This window comes from Pithys albifrons, chromosome 2 (genome assembly GCF_047495875.1).
Source record: "Pithys albifrons albifrons isolate INPA30051 chromosome 2, PitAlb_v1, whole genome shotgun sequence".
In the NCBI taxonomy this organism is placed as follows: domain Eukaryota; kingdom Metazoa; phylum Chordata; class Aves; order Passeriformes; family Thamnophilidae; genus Pithys; species Pithys albifrons.
This window is the reverse complement of record NC_092459.1, coordinates 75,624,933-75,643,528: the sequence shown is the minus strand read 5'-3', so window position 1 is coordinate 75,643,528 and position 18,596 is coordinate 75,624,933.

The following is an 18,596-nucleotide window of genomic DNA, read 5'->3' as shown; positions in this document are numbered from 1 at the left end:
TGGAGCCCCTAAACAGAACTGTTAGGGTGGGCTTAATGTTCCTGGCAGTCAGTGCAGTCAGGAATCCCTGAAGCAGCCCTTGATCGTTATTTTGTAATGCATTAGAAGTGGGAGCTCTGGATACCATCCAGTCGTGAATCACAGCATTGTGAAACAAAGTAAAGAGAGTTATCTGCACCAACTGGAATGCTTATGGGTATGTTATCTGCAACAGCAATAGAAACTGGGCTAGACAGCTCCTATCCATTAGCTATCATCCAGTTATAGGCTAAGCCCACAGAGCAACCCATAGGTGCTACTTTTGGCCAGAAGGAGCTCTCAGCCGCAGCTTCTTCCAGGCCTCCTTGCTGATGACTGAGCTGTAGTGTTACAAAAGGGATGGTTGTGATGCACATTACACTTCTGTAATATATGGCCCTAGATCCTGACTGCTTGTCCACGAATTTCCTATTGCATGCTTTCTGTGGAAAAAGCAGAGCCATGGCTCTGAGCATTTACAAAAAATTTTCTGGATGAGAAGCTACTATACTTACCCTGGGATCTCCCTTAACAATGCCTATTTTCAGACTGATTTTCTTCCCCTGGTGAGAGAGGAGAAACTGTGGGATTTTAATGATTCATTTTATTGAGGGACCTGAATGTTTATTGTTGTTTTAACTATAAAAATGTACAGAGACTGGAATCTATCCAGAGAAAAGAAGGCGATTTCTTTTATTTCCTTACACTGCATGGTGCAGCTGCAGGGGAATATTTCCATCTTTATTACAATAGGCATTTTCCTGAGCAACAGTGAGGCACAGAAGTCTGCAAGTTTGAAGAAAAACAGGATGACAATCAAAAGCTGGACATGAACATTCAGGTGTCTTTTCTTATTTGATGTAAGTTCTTGGCTTTCTGATCTTCTCTCTACATAGGGAATAATAGTCAAAATTGTTGAAAAGAATATCTTAGCAACTCAGAACTTCTTGTTTGTGGTCTCCTTTAAATTTGCTTTTGCAAGGATTGATGCAAGGACTCAGTGTATTTATTTTTAATTGCAGTAAGTTATTGCCTCTATGTCTATATGCTTATGTGAAACTACAGATATAACTGATGTGCCCCATAAGAAATCCCAGGAAGGCGATTTCTGTTTAAATAGCAAACATTGTTTAGCCTCAAGTGTTTGAAATCAGGATTAATCCCTTTTGCTTCTTAACCAGACTGTAGTACCCCATAATTTTAAAAATATTTTCATATATGTGAGCAGGGAAACACAGTCTTGACAGGCTGCCCTAGTTATCCTTCTAAGCTTTTGAGGGAGGCTTTCAAGCCTCCAGAGCACGTGTAATGTGAAAACAGAATTCAAGAGGCCCATGATTTATGTTTCTCTTCTTGAATATATATAAAAAAGGATGATGGGGTGTTGCAAAAACAGACAAATGGATTGTACCTGGAGATTTGTGACACCATTATGAACAGTCTGTTATGACCTTTTGCTTAGTCTCTGTTGGAGCTTTTCATGTAGACATTGTTGCAGCAGGACTGTGAGACAGAAATTCCTTGGTGAGGCTCTCATATGTGGCTCAATTTCCAAAGCAAATTGTGTTCTGTATTATTATTATTATTTTAATTGTTATTTCATAAAAAATGGCACTGTACTTGAACAACTTTTCCTTTTTATTATGGAAGGTAGAGGCTCAGAATATAAATTATCTTACTTTGGAGGCTATTTTTCCAAATCCCATTATATATTGGGATGTGTATTAATAATTGAATCTGACCTGAATTTGTTCCTTGCAAATTTGGCACTAACTACTGTGTCCCTAATTACAGGAAGTACCTTGTGTTAGGGTGCTAAAATTTACTGGGGAAAAGGTGTCTCAGGATTCACCATTTGATGTGTGGATTTTCACAGCATGCAGACAAAAATCCCAAAGTTCTGCATAATACATTGGTGTCAATGTAAAATCTGCAGCAGGCTCTCCGTAGTTACACCTTGCCTTAGCAGGTTTGTAAATTCAAAAATACAGAGGGTTATATTTTCCCCAGAAGTTTAGTGTTACGTCCCGGGGGTCTGTCCACCTCAACAAAGCCATACTTTTTCCTCTTATATCCTGTTTTTGATTATTAAACAAAGCCATCCATCCATGAGACACAAATAAAGGAAACAAAAGGCTTCAAATAATTCTTCCCTGCCACACAAGTGAGGATTTGGTGTAAGGATCTGAGCCCACACAGAATTATGGGTACTAATTTTAGATAGTCACCTTCTTGAAGCTTATCCTAACCTAATTAAATGTCTGTTTTACCCTTAGGGTTGGCACTTCTAGTGGATGAGATAACAGCTGCATCTCTGTGAGAAGCCTTGTGAAGGGCAAAATATTTGTTAGCAGTTGCTATTTTCAGCCTTGCCAGAATAAACAAAGAGTTAGGCACCTGCAGTCTTTTCTTTTGAAAAGTCAGCACACTGTGTACATACTCTGGGGTCGGCAGAGGAAGGCACAGGGAGGACAGGCAGGCTCACCCGTGAGGAGATGCTTCTGGAGGGAGTGATGGGCTCTTCAGCTTGGAGACATGTGGGACTGTTAGGTCATTAATAACACTCTTCTAGTGAGGGTGAGGAATTCACAGAGGAACAGACTGCTTTGAAATCATGAATGTATCTCGGGACAACCCATTGTGAGATCCACATTGCCTATAAACAAGAGAGCTAGCACAAACAAACTGAGGGAGTTCAGTCAGAGGTGAAGGTAGAAGAAAATAAATTTTTTTTTTACTCCTTTTTGTTGTTTTTTTTTTATAATTAACCACAACTAGATTTCAGAACACACAATTTTAGACCCTGATTGTCTAAACAATGTATCTTCATCTCACAACCAATTAGGCATTGGGCTTAATGTGCCTCAGAGGGTTACATAAACTAGATCCTGGATAACTCCTTACCCAAGAAAAACATTCCTGACTGCGTGGGAGAGCAGATGGCATTTAAGTAAACTGTATTTGCAGGAAACCCCTCTGTGCCATGAGATGGCAAATGGTAATGTCACTGCTGTTCTCCTGCTTGGGTTTGTGGGAATCTACAGAAAAAAACTAAGTGCTTGATAGAGTATGCCAGATGTTGTGGTCATGAAGCAGAGAGGGTCAGTCTGCAGACAGGTTATTACAAGGGTCAGCACTGTTGTACATTTACAAATGCCTGTGGCTGGTCTACCACATCATATCCTATCTTGGGTGGTAGTGGAGGAGTGAAGAGGAATTTGTGTGCTGACTCTGTTCTCCCAAGCAGGCAAGGAAAGACCAGGAGTAAGTGCAGCCATAGGTACGTTTGGATGGGGAAGAAGAATCTACAGTTGCTCCCCATCACATGGATGAGTGCATCTTATGGTGAAGAGGGCTCTGTGGATGGGACTAAAGACCTGAGACCCCTTAGGCAATCTTATCTTGAAAGGCAGTAGGAAGACTACTCCAAAGTGTGGCTCTGAATTTGACACCAGATGTCCCGGCAGTGGTAAAATCTATATTGTACTGGATAAAAGTGTTTTGAAGAGTGCCATAGCCCTGGAGGCACCCACAGACTTTAATGGCCCTGATAAGCCTTTCCTGGGGCCACCCTACCCATGACCCAAGCCTTGTTTCAACCCTTGGGTCTGTCACTTTCTGCTCTAGTCATGTTGCAGCATTGCTGGTCTCCAGCTCTCCATGATCCTGTTGGGGTAGGCTTGTCCTGTGGTGACAGCCAAAGCTCGGGGAAGAAGTCACTGCTTTGAGTGAAGACAGAATGATGGGGCACTGGGAGTAGAGGGTTAGTGGATGTTTCTGTAGGTCTTGTACTGAGGGAGCTGGAGGAGAGTTAAGGAAATTAGGCTGGAGCCAATCTCTCATTGCCACTTGGTTGGGCTGAATTTGAAAAGAAGTTATTAGTGTCTGGTTTCTGCTTCTCTGCTTACCTGATGACTACATTCTCTGAATATTTTTTTTTGTTTTTTCCAGCTATGATTTATGAATTAAGAATGAAACCCTTGTGACTCAGTAACCATGTGGGGCAATATTCCCAAGGGAGGTTTATCCCATCACCCTGGTTTTGGTCCATCATGGTCTAATGCCTTTCCCACAGTAACCCTCCTGCCTTGATTTGATGCAGGTTACACATGGGTCTGGATTATTTTTGAGACTACTTTTGTATAATTACTATTGTTATCTGTAGAATTTTTAGGCGACGGGTATTTAAGGGTAGAGAATATGCAGATGAACATGAAGTATTTAATTTTGTTGCTGTGAGTGAGAAAGCCTGCAAAAAGTCAGATTTTCTAGGTCAATAAATGAATATTTATTATTTGAAAATCTATTGTAAAGAGAAAGAAACTCAAAACTTGACAATGATGAATAACTCGTATTGTTTCTGAACTCTGAGGTATCTAAGGGAAAAATAAATGTCTTTTTATAGGAAGGGACTCTCAGGGGGCTAGAAGAGACTGGCAAAACTATATATTCTGCCTATTTGTAGAACCAGTGCTGAACAACAGAGAAAAATGAAGACATTTTAAAGGCCTAGTGATCTGTTTTCCCCTTCAGTTAGTCTTGCAACGTTTCACAGCCTTTCACAACTTAACAGTAGGCTGGGGCACTGTGAGAACATAGGGATAGAGGTGCCTGATCACTGAGCCTTCATGTTGCCAGCAGCTATTCTGAAACCAGAGCTCTTCCAGCATGCTGTCAGTAGCTCCAGTTCTTCATTTGCTTGGCTCATCCATATAAATGAGCTCTTCTTGCTTTCAAGAGCTTTCAGCTGAGCTTGTGGAGAAGCAACTGTCCTTTTGGCTTGTACATCATTGCCAACACCAGTGAAGGGGCTTAAAAGAATCAATAGTTAGAAAAATACCATTATCTGTGTGCCCAATGCCTTTGGCACCTGAGAGATGGGTGGGGTGCCATTCTTGATCAGCCAAGAGAGCAGAAAAGGATGCTACTCACAGGCTTCCAACCTATCTTTGTGTTCATGCAGCATTCATCCATATGGTGGTTTCAAGCTCCAAAGTTCACCTTAGTGGCACTGGAAATAAAGACTAACTAATGGTATATGCAGATTGCTGGGAACAATAACCATCAGTTAAAAGAACCATATTTAAGCTTATAATCCTTCTTAGTTGATCTAGGATATCTTGACCATCAGGTCAGCCTGCCAAGTATCCCTAGTGCTATAATCTAGTAAGCCTGATCTGATTTCTTTTCCAAAATTGTAACTAAAGTGTATGTTGTAAATCATCCTTTGCTTTTGCAATCTCTCTTTTGGAAAAAGGGCTCTATTTTCACCACAGGCCCTTGGGAAATAAAGGAAGTCAGAAGGATCCCAGAGAATCCCATATGTGCTTTCCCACAGAATAAAAGCATGTAGCAAGGGTGTCTGGGGTGCAGCTGGCTGAGATGATTACTTTAGCACTGCAGGGATCATCAGCATGTTGTCAAGGATGTGTTGCTGAGTCCATGCATCCAGCAAAGGCCGGGAGCACACTGAGGAAGGGCAACTGTACATGTGACCTTTGCTTAGAAAATGGACCTTTAGTTACACCCAGTATAGCCACTTTGTAAAGTCCTAGATAAAACAGCTTTTAAAACTTGGCATATCATTATTTAACTAAGTGGTTTGTTCCCAGTGGAAAGGTCTTTTCTGCTTATCTTTGAAAGACAGGCTTTATTGTGCTCTGGCTCTGTGATAAATTCTCCAGTTTGTCCTCTGTTGAAGGGAGATCTGTTCCATAATTTACAACTTCTTACTCTTGAATTTGTATGCTGAGGGCTAACACCTTTAAATGTGGTGCATCCAAAGGAAATTAATCTAAGAATAGCTTACTAGAAAAATATGCTTATTAAATGTATTAGTAAGTTGACAGATTCCCCATGTTGTTGCCAGTCTGTAACGTTGAGATCTGCACTTTCCTCCATTCTTGCTTTCACTAAAGGACTTACTCCTGGAATTCAAAGTTGCTTCTGTTGTTAAATCTGATAGGTTCCAGCTAAGTCAACATGAAATGGATGTATCTCTACATTGCAAAAGCACACAACTCATCTCTTTTTGGCTGTGGGACAGTAAGACAGAAGGCAAAACTCTTGTTGCCAAGAAGCCTCCAGTCCAAGCACTTGAGAAGTCTGTCATAGTAAAGAATTTTTTAATCTTTTGTTTACAAGTTACAAATTCACTTTTCTATAGTAGAGTCAAGCCTGAATAATGTATCAGGAACATTATTATAAGCTCTATATCCATGCTTAAAGCAATACTTACTGAAATCCCAAACCACTTGAGCAAATCCGCTTCAGATTTGGCTCATTGTACTTCATTCTTCTGAGAACAGAAACCAAGTTTAGAGTCAAAAGTTAACATTTTATCCTCAGCCATGCAAAAAGAGCCTATCACACAAAAGTATTCTGTGCTAATCCAGTCGCTGTGGAATAGCTTTCTATAGGGAAGGTATTAAGAAGCAACATATGAAACTCTTGCATCACATCTAATGTTTATTCACGAACAGTGAAATCAAACTGAATTAGAAAATGCAAAGTACATTTATGGGTAGTATTGCCTTTTTTATTGTGAAAGAGGAATGGACTGATATCATTGTGGGGCAAATTTAAAATTAAAACTTGCAGTTCCTATTCTGATAGTTGTATGTTTAAATGTGTATTTAAAGGATACATTTTGGTTGGTTAAAGTACAATTAATTCTAAATACAGAATTAAAGAACTATCTATTTGACAGATCTTGTAAAAAATGCAGTATGAATACAAGGCTCAGAATGATTTATTAAGCCCACTAAAGCTGGAGTCATGCATAAGCAATGAACAAAGGCATGCTGCAGCTCCGTTCTGGATTTGCAAATTCTGCTTCTGGTTTTAATGTTCATAACTTTTAAAGCTCTCTTCCTTTACTGAAATGCAAATGTTAGTCCATCTGTTGTATGCCATGTGCTTTTCTTAACAATATTATTGTTTAAATGTTGGATTATTATTAAAAAAAAACACGCAAAACATTTTTTAAATACTTTCTCCTTGTACTATAAAGAATCTTCCTTTAGAGTTTATAGATCCCACTAGTGTTTGCTGAGGCATAAAACTTAATTTTTGATCAACTTCTCTGTCTCTCAGTTTTATTCATACTGGTGCTCGATACACAGCAGTTTTTCAGATAATAATAAACTGAATTGTTTTTTTCAAAAATTATTTTCTAGGCATGAAAGTGCTGACTGAATGGTCAAAATGGAAGAATGGAAAACTCAAAAGTTTTGCAAACCTTCTGTCTTTTGCATGAAGTGTATGACTCCATGCAGCCTTGAATCCAAATAGTTTTAAAAATGAAAGGAGCAAAGGTTGATGCAGCTTTTTATTTGGGGGAAATATAATCTGAGTACAGTTGTAAAAATTCAGAAAGAGCTTGTACAGTTTTGAAAAGAGAATGCTTAGATGTTGGTAAGAAGGTAAAATATAATCAAGGGATACACAAGTGAAAGGAAATAGTGGAGATAGGTTCAAATCAATGACTAAGTAAATTGGTTCTACTGGCTTGAATGAAGAGGAATTATGGAGGTCTCAGATCCTCCAAAAAAGAGGTAGACTGGAGACAGTGGGATCTGGAAGTATGAATGTTTTGGTTTCATCTTCTGCTTTATTTTTGAAGTTCATGTCAAGACCTGCAATGTCTGCTCTTACAGATACATTCAAGACTTTCTACCATGAAAGCTGGGATCTGGAGGGCCCCAGTCCCTTTTTGGGTAAAAGACCACTTTGAGGTTTGCTCTTCTATAGGGAAAATGGGTTTATATCAATTTCTCCTAGACTGCAGTCTGGGATCTGCCGTAAGCTGAAGAGAGATACGCAGTTTTAAATGGAGAAAAAAGGGAGGTGTGCTACTCTACCCACTAGGATCCATGGGCAAGGCTTGTAGAGATTTGGGTCCTTTTCCTGGCCCTTTTCATATGAAGCACTGAATGTCTAGCCTGGCCTTCCGGTGCGGTAAGCAGAGAGCAAACTACTTCTAGGCTAAACGAAAAGAACAGCATAGAGATGGCACTGATAGACTGGGTAGAGACAGGCTCTGAGCTTGTCCCAAATTCTCAGTAAGGTGCTTTACACGACATTGGGAAACCTTTTCTGTTTCCACGCTGGTCTCCAAGGCTACATGTCTAATAGTAAACACAATAAGCTGTATTTACTCTGTCTTCCAGCCCACCATCAAGAGGCAGAGTCATAATCATTTCAACATCTTCGCATCGTTTTTCTTCTAGACAGGGACAGTCTTATGTTGTCTGTTTCCTGTTGGGTGCAACTAAAGCTCAGTGGGTGAGTTCATGGCTGTTCATTTACCAGGGCACAGGCCTGTGCTCCAGCCCCGCTTAGTTTATTATTTTTTGACATAGCTTAAGTACTATGTCCCCATAAGCATTTGAATTCCTTTCTGATTTGAGTTTTCCTGTTGCCAGCAAAAATGCTTGATGCTCTTCCTGATTACCTGTGGAAGGAAATTTCTTCCTAAGCACTGATGGTAAGAATCTATAACATAAGTAATTTCCAGCCTACATAGAAACACGTTTTCCAATTAGTGGAAATACAACTTCTCTTCTGACTCACGCAAATACTTACTTCTCCTTAGAGCCTCTTGAACTGCATGCTTTGTTAATGTAGCTTTACAACAGTTAAGTTGTCCTGTTAAGGTGAAGTCGTTCAGGGATTTGAAGGAATTTGACCATAATACTATGGCTTAATGATATCATTATTAAGTTTATATATTTTCTGATGGGTCTACCTTAACAATGACTAAAGATGAGCAAGGAACATCAAGGATTTCTTTATCTCACTTTAAAGCCTCTATTAGTTTTTCTTTTCCTATTCAACTGCACTTTGATCTATGAGAGTTTGGGTTGCTTTTAGACATAAGCCACTGAGGAATGTTTTGTTCCCTTACTCGTCATTTGTTTTTCTGGACAGAATGTCCTTACTACTGATTACCTGCATGTTGCCTGACTGTTTTCCTTTTGAAATCCAAGAGAAAAAATGTTGTAATAAATAATCACATAAACATCATGTAAGTGCTTGGAAGTTAACAAGGAAATGAGTAATAGCCAGCATGGACTTGTCAAGAACAAATTATATCAGACTAATCTGTTTTTTGCTATGACCATATAACAGGCAGTTTTGGTAGGAGAGAATCAATAGATGTCACGAGCCCTGACAGTAGGAGGCTCTGACATTCCTGCAGATAAGCTGGAGAAACATGCCCTGGATGTGAAATTTCTCATGTGGCTGGTTTTGTGTTCTCAGTGCACAGTTCTCCATGTGTCACTGACCAAATGGTGGAAGCAATCCTTAGGCACTGTAAGGATCTGTTGGCTCTGGGCACACTCAATCTTTTCATTAACAGCTAATTGATAGAAGAGGAAGCATATGTATTACACTTATAGATAATTGTAAGCAGGGTGAGACTGAGAGGTGTGTGAGGTAGTGCTTCCTATCTACTAGGTCCTAGGGAAACTTTCACAGGAATGACAATGTGTAGCTCAGGGTACTCTATTCCAAGGAAGAAGTGTACAGTAACTGAAAAGCAACAATGACCAGTGGCCTGTGAGGGAAGCCTGAAAGAGCTGTGGCTGCTTGGTCCAGAGAAAAGCCAAGAGGAATGGCAAGTACAAGGAAGGGGGAAAAATTGATTCTTTTGCCTGTAGCATAAATGATGGAAAATAATGGACTTATATCAGGGGACACCAAGGTTTGACACTGGGAAAAACTTTTAACATTCAGGATAATTCAGCACTGGAACACATTGCCTGGGGAAGATGCATAATCTCTCTCTCTCTCTCTTTTTTTCTTTTTTTAATGAGCTAGATAAAAATCTGTCAGGACTGATATAGTTACAAGTTGATTTTTGCCTTAGGACAAGGCGTTGGGTTAGATGAATTCTTGAGTCCTTCAAGTACTATTGCCTGTAGTTCAGTATGTCAGTGCTGATTTCAGCACTTCCATATTCATGTCTTAAAGCTGGCTGAATACATAGGGAGCCTGAGTTTTCACTCAGATGTCTCCCCTGTGCTTTCCTCTAATCCATAAAATGAAACCCAGAAGGGGTAGATCTAATTACATTTTAGTTTAAAGGCACAAATTCTAGGGAAGTAAGAGATAAAGAACAGAAGCTTAGGTGAGAAATGTCTTGCCTTCCCAGTGACGTCCTGCCAAGTGTACCAAGTTCAGTCTTGTTATGCTCCCAAATGGCCCATCTATGATTCCATTAGCACAAAATATCACCATCCGAGAAGAGCTCACATGTAGAATTCATTGAATTAAAATTTAAGGCAATAAATGAGGGTTTATAATGTATTGGCAACATTATCAGTAGCAAGATTGCCAGCATATTAGTGACTATGATGGATTGACTACTGGGGAATTCATTAAATTTACAAGAGTCTTCTCAAATGAATCCACTAGCTAAAATATTAATTGCTGCCCTTGGGAGCACTTTGGCCATTTAGTTTCCAAGCAGAGCTTACTCTGAGAAAAGGATTATGCTACTGATGTTTGCTTGAATTTAGGAGTAGAGTCAATTTATGTTGGATTTTTCAACATTGAAAATACTTCCTGCTTCTACAGAGCTTGCTTCCTTACTAAACATAAGGTCTATGAGAATTAATTTTATGAGCGAAAAATACATTACTTAACACAAAGAGCCTCTAAAGTATAAAGAATAACCAATATTATATTTGTGCAGTGAAGCTTAATTTAAAGGTCATGATTCTTTGGTTGTGTGTAGGATGGCAGTGATTTCTGTCTGCAGAGTCACTTCTGCTAAAAGGAGAATTGCGGAAGTTTTAAAATTTAATGTAGAGAAATTCTCTATTTTCCATCTTAAGCTGATGGATACTTTAAGGTTAATGTTGCAAAGTCAAGTGTAGCCACATATTGTGAATGTGCACTGGAGAAATTCTCCAAAGATCGAGACTGTAACTCTCTTCAGCAGAGTGGATCTGTGGAATTGTTCCTGAATTAACTCAAAGTGCAAAGGGTCACAATCTGGATTTAATTTTCTTATTTGTAAATTCTCATTTTAGTTTAGACAACTGGAGATTGGTGAAACAGACAGAGCTTCTCCAGGTGCTTGTGATTGAATGACAAATTGGTTTATTGGCTACAAAAGTGAGATCTGTAATAACTTTCATGGGTCAATACCTGCAGAGCCGATGCCTTTAATGGAACTAGAACTATAACTCAACTGTAATGTAGAAAAGATGAGGAATTTTTGGATGAGGTGACAGATCTTTTTCTGACATACCCTTAGTGTTATATACAAAATGTTAAAGAAAACAATCATAGCAATAATAGTTACCAATGGCTGAGAGAGGATGGGAAATCTATGGTTTATTCATCTCATACTGGAATTCTGGGGCCCTGGAGACCACCACCTGAATCACTGATAGTAGGATGAGTGTTGGGGCAGGAGAAGAAAAGTTTTCTTGAACTTCTGAGCTTTGTTTCACAGCTCCAAGTAAATCCAAATGCAGTTGTAGTGCTTGTTGTTAGAATACAGTTTTTCATTTGGGCTTTTCTTTTTATCTTGCACAACATGCAATCCTGGCTTGTCAAACCTGGCAAATGAGTGACTCATCTATTGTATTGTCTTGTAAATTGCAGTGTGATTCCCAATTTACCTGCCATATAGCCAGTTCTTCTTAAAAATCCAACTGCATAAGGAATTGGTGCCCAAGAACATGGGAAGGGAGCACATTACTTACAAAGTATGTAATCAAGCAATGTGATCCAGACATTCACTGAATGACATCCTTCTCTCTATTTGAACAGTTTACTGGCTTTGGGGTTTCAAGTGGAAGCTGTCACTTTCTGATAATAAAACTTAATTAAAATTTCATTCCTGTACCAGCAAGTGCCAGGTCACCAGATGGTTCCTAATTGTTATATCCACATACTCTGTGTTGGATTGCAGCAGATGATGTTTGTGCTAATGTTACTGAGACAATTGCTACATGTACGTTGCAAATGTTTAAAATACAAATCTTAGTGTTTAAATAATGTAAAAATAATTGCTTCAGTAGTTATGAATCTGTGTAAAGTAATAAACTCTCACAAGACCCTTGCAGATTTTTAACCACAATAAACTAGTGGGTTCTTATCAAAAACCCCAGAATTTGCGATTGTAAAAGCAGTAATCCAGTCAGGGAGGTAATTCAAGTCACAGTCTCATCATATCAGTCCGTGCAACACAAGTAACACTTATCCTGAGGCAAACGCCTTCCAGGATGTGGGATAGGAAGTTAAAGATGTTAACAGGACAAACAAATGAAGAAAATCTGCTATCACAGGGTTATGAAAGGCAAGAAATCATACACACAGAGAGGATGTCCATCAACACACTTCATACTTCTGAAACTCTTGCTCAGGACCTTTTAGCCTCACAAATATACTTACTGTGCTGGGCTTAGAAGAAGTTTGTGTCATGAGCTCCAGGCCTATCCATGACAGAAAGGGACAGTGATCACCGAAGCCCATCAATGTTGAAGGCATGGGCTGGACCCCGCTTCCCTGCCTCTTTGTGTCCTTGGATGTCTTTTCCCTTTTGGCCATGTATGTGAAGAAGTGGTAGCTCGGCCTTTTTCTTGCAGCTGTTTCTGTGTCTGCATGTGAAATAATGAAGGAGTAGGAAGTAGAGTGGTTGCAGAAGATTCTTGTTAGAACAGGTATCTGGCCTGCTCTGAGTAAATGGTGAGAGGGAGCTTTTGTGCAGAAAGGGACAAAACTATTTAGTCCTGACTAACAAGCATGGTACTGAAAGACAGAACCAGCTGCCTACTTAGACACAGGAAATAAGGACAATTACAAAGACAGCTTTTGGAAAATAGAGTGCAATAATAGATGATATGGTGTCTTATGGAGTAGGGACAGGAGGTTTCCTAGCTGATGCATTTGCTGGAGTAGGGACAGGAGGTTTCCTAGCTGATGCATTTGAGAAACTCACTTGCTTCATGAAACATTTTTGCACTTTACCTCCAGATGTGTCTGCAAGTCTTGTTGATGTTCCCCAATGCCTGTCAGGAAGTGATGAAAAAAGAGAGAACAAGTATTCCCTGTCACCACTGATGATTTTATCAGTTTCTAAACTTAAGAGTGGCAGGGCTTTCCTCTTTGTTTCTTTTATTCATTTGGCTTTGCTCTGTTGTCTTTAATTAGGGTATCAAAGGGTATTTGGTGGTGTGTGTGTTTTCATGTATACTGCTTTTTTTCAACTCTTTGTCCAGAACAACTTCCAAACTGAAAAGAAAAAGATCAGCAAGTTGTGGTATTTTATGCAGGGACGGTCAAAATGTAATTTCTGATATAAAAGTAATTTTTATCCAGATTGCCTTAAAAGACAAATTCTTTCTCATACAATCAGGAAGGTAATTGAGAGACAAGCTGAGATGCTTAAGTTAGCCATGGGAGAAGCAAATTAAACTAAGTTCTGTCCAAGAGGGACTCATCCCTAAAACTTAATCCCTCCTTCCTGTTCTTGTCTGTCTTCATTTTAATGTCCTGCAGGGGAAAATGCAGGGCCCACGGGGCTATTCCAGGAAGATATACTTTCTTTGACCTGGAGTGCAGGGATCAAAGTCTTGTTCCTATTGCATCAGTACAGTTTTACTCTGCTTTATGCTGTACATATGATCCATGACTTTGGTATTTAGTCCAGTTGTGGAACTGCTGGCAGACCTGTGTGAGATGGCTCCAGGAAGAGCAGAACTGCTGGGATCTGCACTATTGCTAAATGTAAACCAAACCAAAACACATATCTTCGCAGCTCTTCCTATTGAGATTAGAGGTAATAAATAACAGTGAAGGAAGCTGTTCTTAAATTATTTGGGATGCTAAGTGGAATAGGAAAGTGCTTAGAAGTATTTCTCAAATGGGTTCTGGAAACATTCCTGGAATAACTTTCCTGTGCTTAGGTTTGGTGTGTTTTTAAGAAGACAGGGATGCTTTCTCAAAAATTAGTTTTTGTCTTTCCTTTTGCTTTTTAGAAATCTCAGAAGTTGGGGAAATAAAATTTCAGTTCTATTTTAAGACTTCAAAAGAAGCAAATAAAGTTTCAGAGGAACATCTGGAACTTAGCCCCCAACTTGACACCAAACTGCTCCAAGTTTGACTATGACTCATTGTTCTGGACATACACATGTGATGCCAGCAGCTGACAAGGGATGTTTCCTTAGCTGACTACTGTACTGCTACAAGGTTTCAGAAAAACAGAAGGCAAGTTGCAGTGAGTATACTATTGCACTTCGTGCTTTCCTTGATGCAGCCCTTGTCTGTATCAGCCATACTAAATTCACAGTGTGTGTGTGTGATTTGACAGGATTTAATAAAAAATCCTCACCAAATTTTGGGAAAAGGATGCAGTTTAAAAGTGGTGTTGTAACAGTGATGAATATACCATGGAAGCAGCGAGTCAGTGAATCTGCTGCTCTCAGTGAAAATAAACCAAATTTCCTGTTGATAAAAGGTTGTGATAATGGTGAATGTGCTCCAATATTTTCTTATTAAAATGGGGTATGTAGGAAATGTACTGGAGTACCTTGAATTTGGGTTCTTGCCTTTCTGTTGAAGGACCCTGAACAATTGGTTGGATGCTTGTTTTGAAGAAACCCTATGCATTTATTCCACTTTACAAATAAAACTGCACAATATTTGGAGGGCTGTAGAGTAACACTGCAAAAGCTGGAAGAAACAAGATACCTGGAACAATTAAAAGGCTGTTAACAAACACATTTTCTTACCTACAATAATTCTATTGCTGAATCTTGTTAGAGTTATGGACAAGAAAATTAAAACTGCATGCTGTAGTATATCAGAGTTTCCCTCATGTTGTGATTGACATTAGCAAGGTTTGACCATGTATTCTGAGGAGTTTCTTTCGCTACCTATGCCATTAAATTTTGATCAGTATTATCATTAGTTTATTCTTATCCCAGTGTTGTCACCAGCAGCCAGGAGTAAGCATATGAAATGTTAAGAACTGCAAGGTAGAGAAGGTCAGACCAAGATGTGATGGTTTCTGTCTTAAATTTTGTGTCTGGTATGTTTCTGTGGACAAGAACTTTAGGCAATTAGTTACCCACAGGAAGAAAGAACACAAGTGACAAGAAGGAAGCAAACAGAGATGTACAGCAATTTCCTCAATACTTTAATTTTTTTTGAGAATGTCTGAAATTAGAATTACATAGAAATGGGTACAGAGTAGGAAACTAAGGTTGGTAGAAGCAGGAAGGAGATAAACCATGCAGAGCCCAGAAGACAACAGGCAGAGCTTTAGTCTGATATCAAAGATGTGAAAAAGCAGGGAAGGTATCTGAGAAGTGTTGGAGTTTTCTTGAATGGTAAGGAGGACAAGATGAATTCTAAAGATGGCATGAAATACATGATGAGAAGAAGCTGGCAAGGCAAGGCTTGGAGATGAAAAGTACAACAGAAGTGGTGGGAGATGTCTCTGAAATATAGTTCTGGATATTCTGTTGGCATTGAAATTAAGGGAAGAGTCAAAGGTTATATACTCTTAGTACATAAGCATATGAGACAGGAAAAATAGTGAATCTGCCAACAGTTACAGACAAGAGAAAAGGAGCTGGAATTCCCTTGACACCAAGGGAGTATCTTTCAATCATGATACCACTAAGCTTTCCAAATGTCTCTGAAAATATTTTTTGAAGCATGACTTATCTACTTTCAAAAACATTTTTGCATTCCAACAGATAATGTAGTTAGAGTCCTCTGCATGGCTTTCCATTCTGCAATCTTTTTTGAGGTGACTAATTCTCATGGAATTTCAGGGTATTTCATAATTTAAATACCTTTACTTCCTTTCAAAAACCTGCTACCTTCTGTTAATTGATACATAAAGAACAGGAAGACATGAAGGAAAATTTATAGGCTGTCATCCATAATGTTGGTAAAATGTCTATGTTAGAATATATATATATTAGACATCTGATTTTTTTTAGTTAACATTTTAGTTTTATGGGGTTGTTTTGTTGTTTGAGAAGGGTGGAGTTTCATTTTTTTTATTAACTGTACCTGAATCAATCTTTAAATGTTCACTTAGTTAGGAGTAATGTGTATCTCAGATGTTATTTAAACATTTCCTCTACCACACCATGTTATTTTAAACAAGTGGTAAATGAATCACTTGCAGAGGTCTCTGCAGAATTGAAGATTAATACTGTTTTCTCCAGCATGAGACATTTAAATTCATCCTCTAGAAAACAGTAGAGAACACTGACTACTCTTCTGGGAAAATGCAAGCAATTCCATAAAGTCAGGGGAAGTTTACATTACAGTTGTCATATAAAACTCAGACAAGTGAAATCATAAAAGCCAAACCAAAACAAAAAATAGTTTAATCCAGGTGAATGTCAATGCCAAACAAGAAGGTGGCAGTGAAGCTGAGTTTGTCTGCAACATAATAAAACTGCACACAAAGAATTTAAAATGAGGGAAGAGTCTGAATGTGAACAAAACTGAAATTAAAATTGAACAGTACACTGACTGAAAGTAAGGATGGAAAATGCAAGCAGCTAGCTGGTAACAAACATTAGCTATAGCAGATGTGATTGCCATTAGCTCTAAATGCATGTTAAATTACAGCCAGCATCTGTTCTCACAGATATGGCCTCAGTCATCTTAAAAAAAAAGGTTTATTTGGAAATCACAACTTTAGAAAAGGATTAAAGGCAAAGTTTGGTAGAGAAACCTGATGTCTGATAACCCTGGGCAAATGGTCACAGTCCTGGTCTTTCTGCAGCTGGTGAAGGTCCTGCAAATAGAAGCCAACAAAATGTTTTCAGGGTGTGAATACAGGATTCAATGACTTGACTTCTTTTTAGACAATCAAAGCTAAGCAAGCAGTAAAGTAGATGCTAGTGACAAATGCTGAGAAAAGGAAAGCAAAGTTCCAAAGACTTCTAAATAACGATCAGCATCTGACTCAGAAGCACGTACCCAAAGAGAAACAAAATTATTGCAGTACCAGGCATCACAGAATAGTGCGACCTAGAAAACTCAAAGTAAGAATGAGTCAAAAGTTCAATCACAGTTACCAAGCCTGGATTTACCTTCAGAAAACTGAGGTAAAGGACTTCCAAAATGATGAAGGGATTTCAAATGGTAAAATTGGTGGTAGGAACTATCAGAGAAATCACAAACAGAAAAGAAACTGTTTCATCTAATCAAGAGTGCTGAGAGCTGAGCAATAAAAGAACGAAGTGGGGGAAACATGCCTTGCTGGCACTTCTTAACACTGTTCTTAGCCACTGAGTAATAAGACTGCTAAGAAGTACTTAGCAGCAGAAAAATGTTATGGTGGGATGAGTAAAGTGGCAGAAATTATCAGTATTTGGTATCCTGCTCTTCTCATTGCACCATCAGTTATACAGTACTGGCTACCTAAATTTATTTTAATAAATAGTATGCTGAAATAGCTGTTTAAAAAACAGTCATAGCAACTTGTTTTAGGGTCAGCAATGCTGTATTACTGTGTATATCTAAGAGTTTATTTCTTGGGTTTGGGTCTTGCTATAAAACATCAAGTTTTTATATGATTTAACCACCCTTAAGCAACAAAACTATGGGTTTGTACACCATCTATCTTATTTCTAGATTATCACACAGATTTAAAGCAATATTGCTACAGTAACAAGTCTAAAGTAAGAAGTTAGATGGCTTTGTATGGTGAGAATCTATAAGGAGCTTAAGTAATTACTTCGCACATTTTCACTGTTGTAAAGTTTAGATTTTTAAAGTTTACAACAATGGAAAACTTGAAGAAATTAGAGTTTACTGTTTAAGAATGTAGAGCAAGGAAATTTTCAGAGGTAATGAGTCAATGAGACCATGTATTCTTAAATATTTATGCTACTTCTGGGACAGTTGTGCAACAACTGTAGGGTATATATGCTACTACTTTTTGCTTCTTACCAGCATGTTACCATGTCTTCTGAACAAACATGATCCAGGCAATTTAGCCCTTTCTGTTTAGACATGATGTCTTTATGAAACAATGGGATAATATTCCCATTTGAGAAATTTCCTATTGAACCTCTGATGTTAGCAACCTGATAATGGGGGTACAAGATGCAAGTTATAATGACAAAATTGGGAAGCTGGTATGAAGTACTTGAATGTAGATTACTACTGGATTTGTACAAAAGGGAATTTGTTGCTACCAATTTTTTTCCTCATTTTATACTGGTAGTAAACATGTCTGTTTTGTAGTGTTGGGTTGACGTACAGAAATCTCTTGTCATTAGCAGGTATGTCTTGCCATTATATTGGTTTATGAGTTTTCAGTAGTAAATCAGTGACACAGTTCTTTCCCACTTTTGCTGACTGAGAGTTGCTGTTTGAATGTGAAGTATAAATCCATTTACTCTCACAACAATATAGATAACATCTTAAAATTTCATTATCCCTGAGGGTAGAAATTATTTGCTAACCTCTTCATGGAATAATAACTCCCTGGAGTCCATATTTGAAAAGGAAAAACCAAAGTGAAACATGTAAGCATGATGCTGCAGTTCTGGCCTTGTGTAATGTCTCCTTTGTCTCCC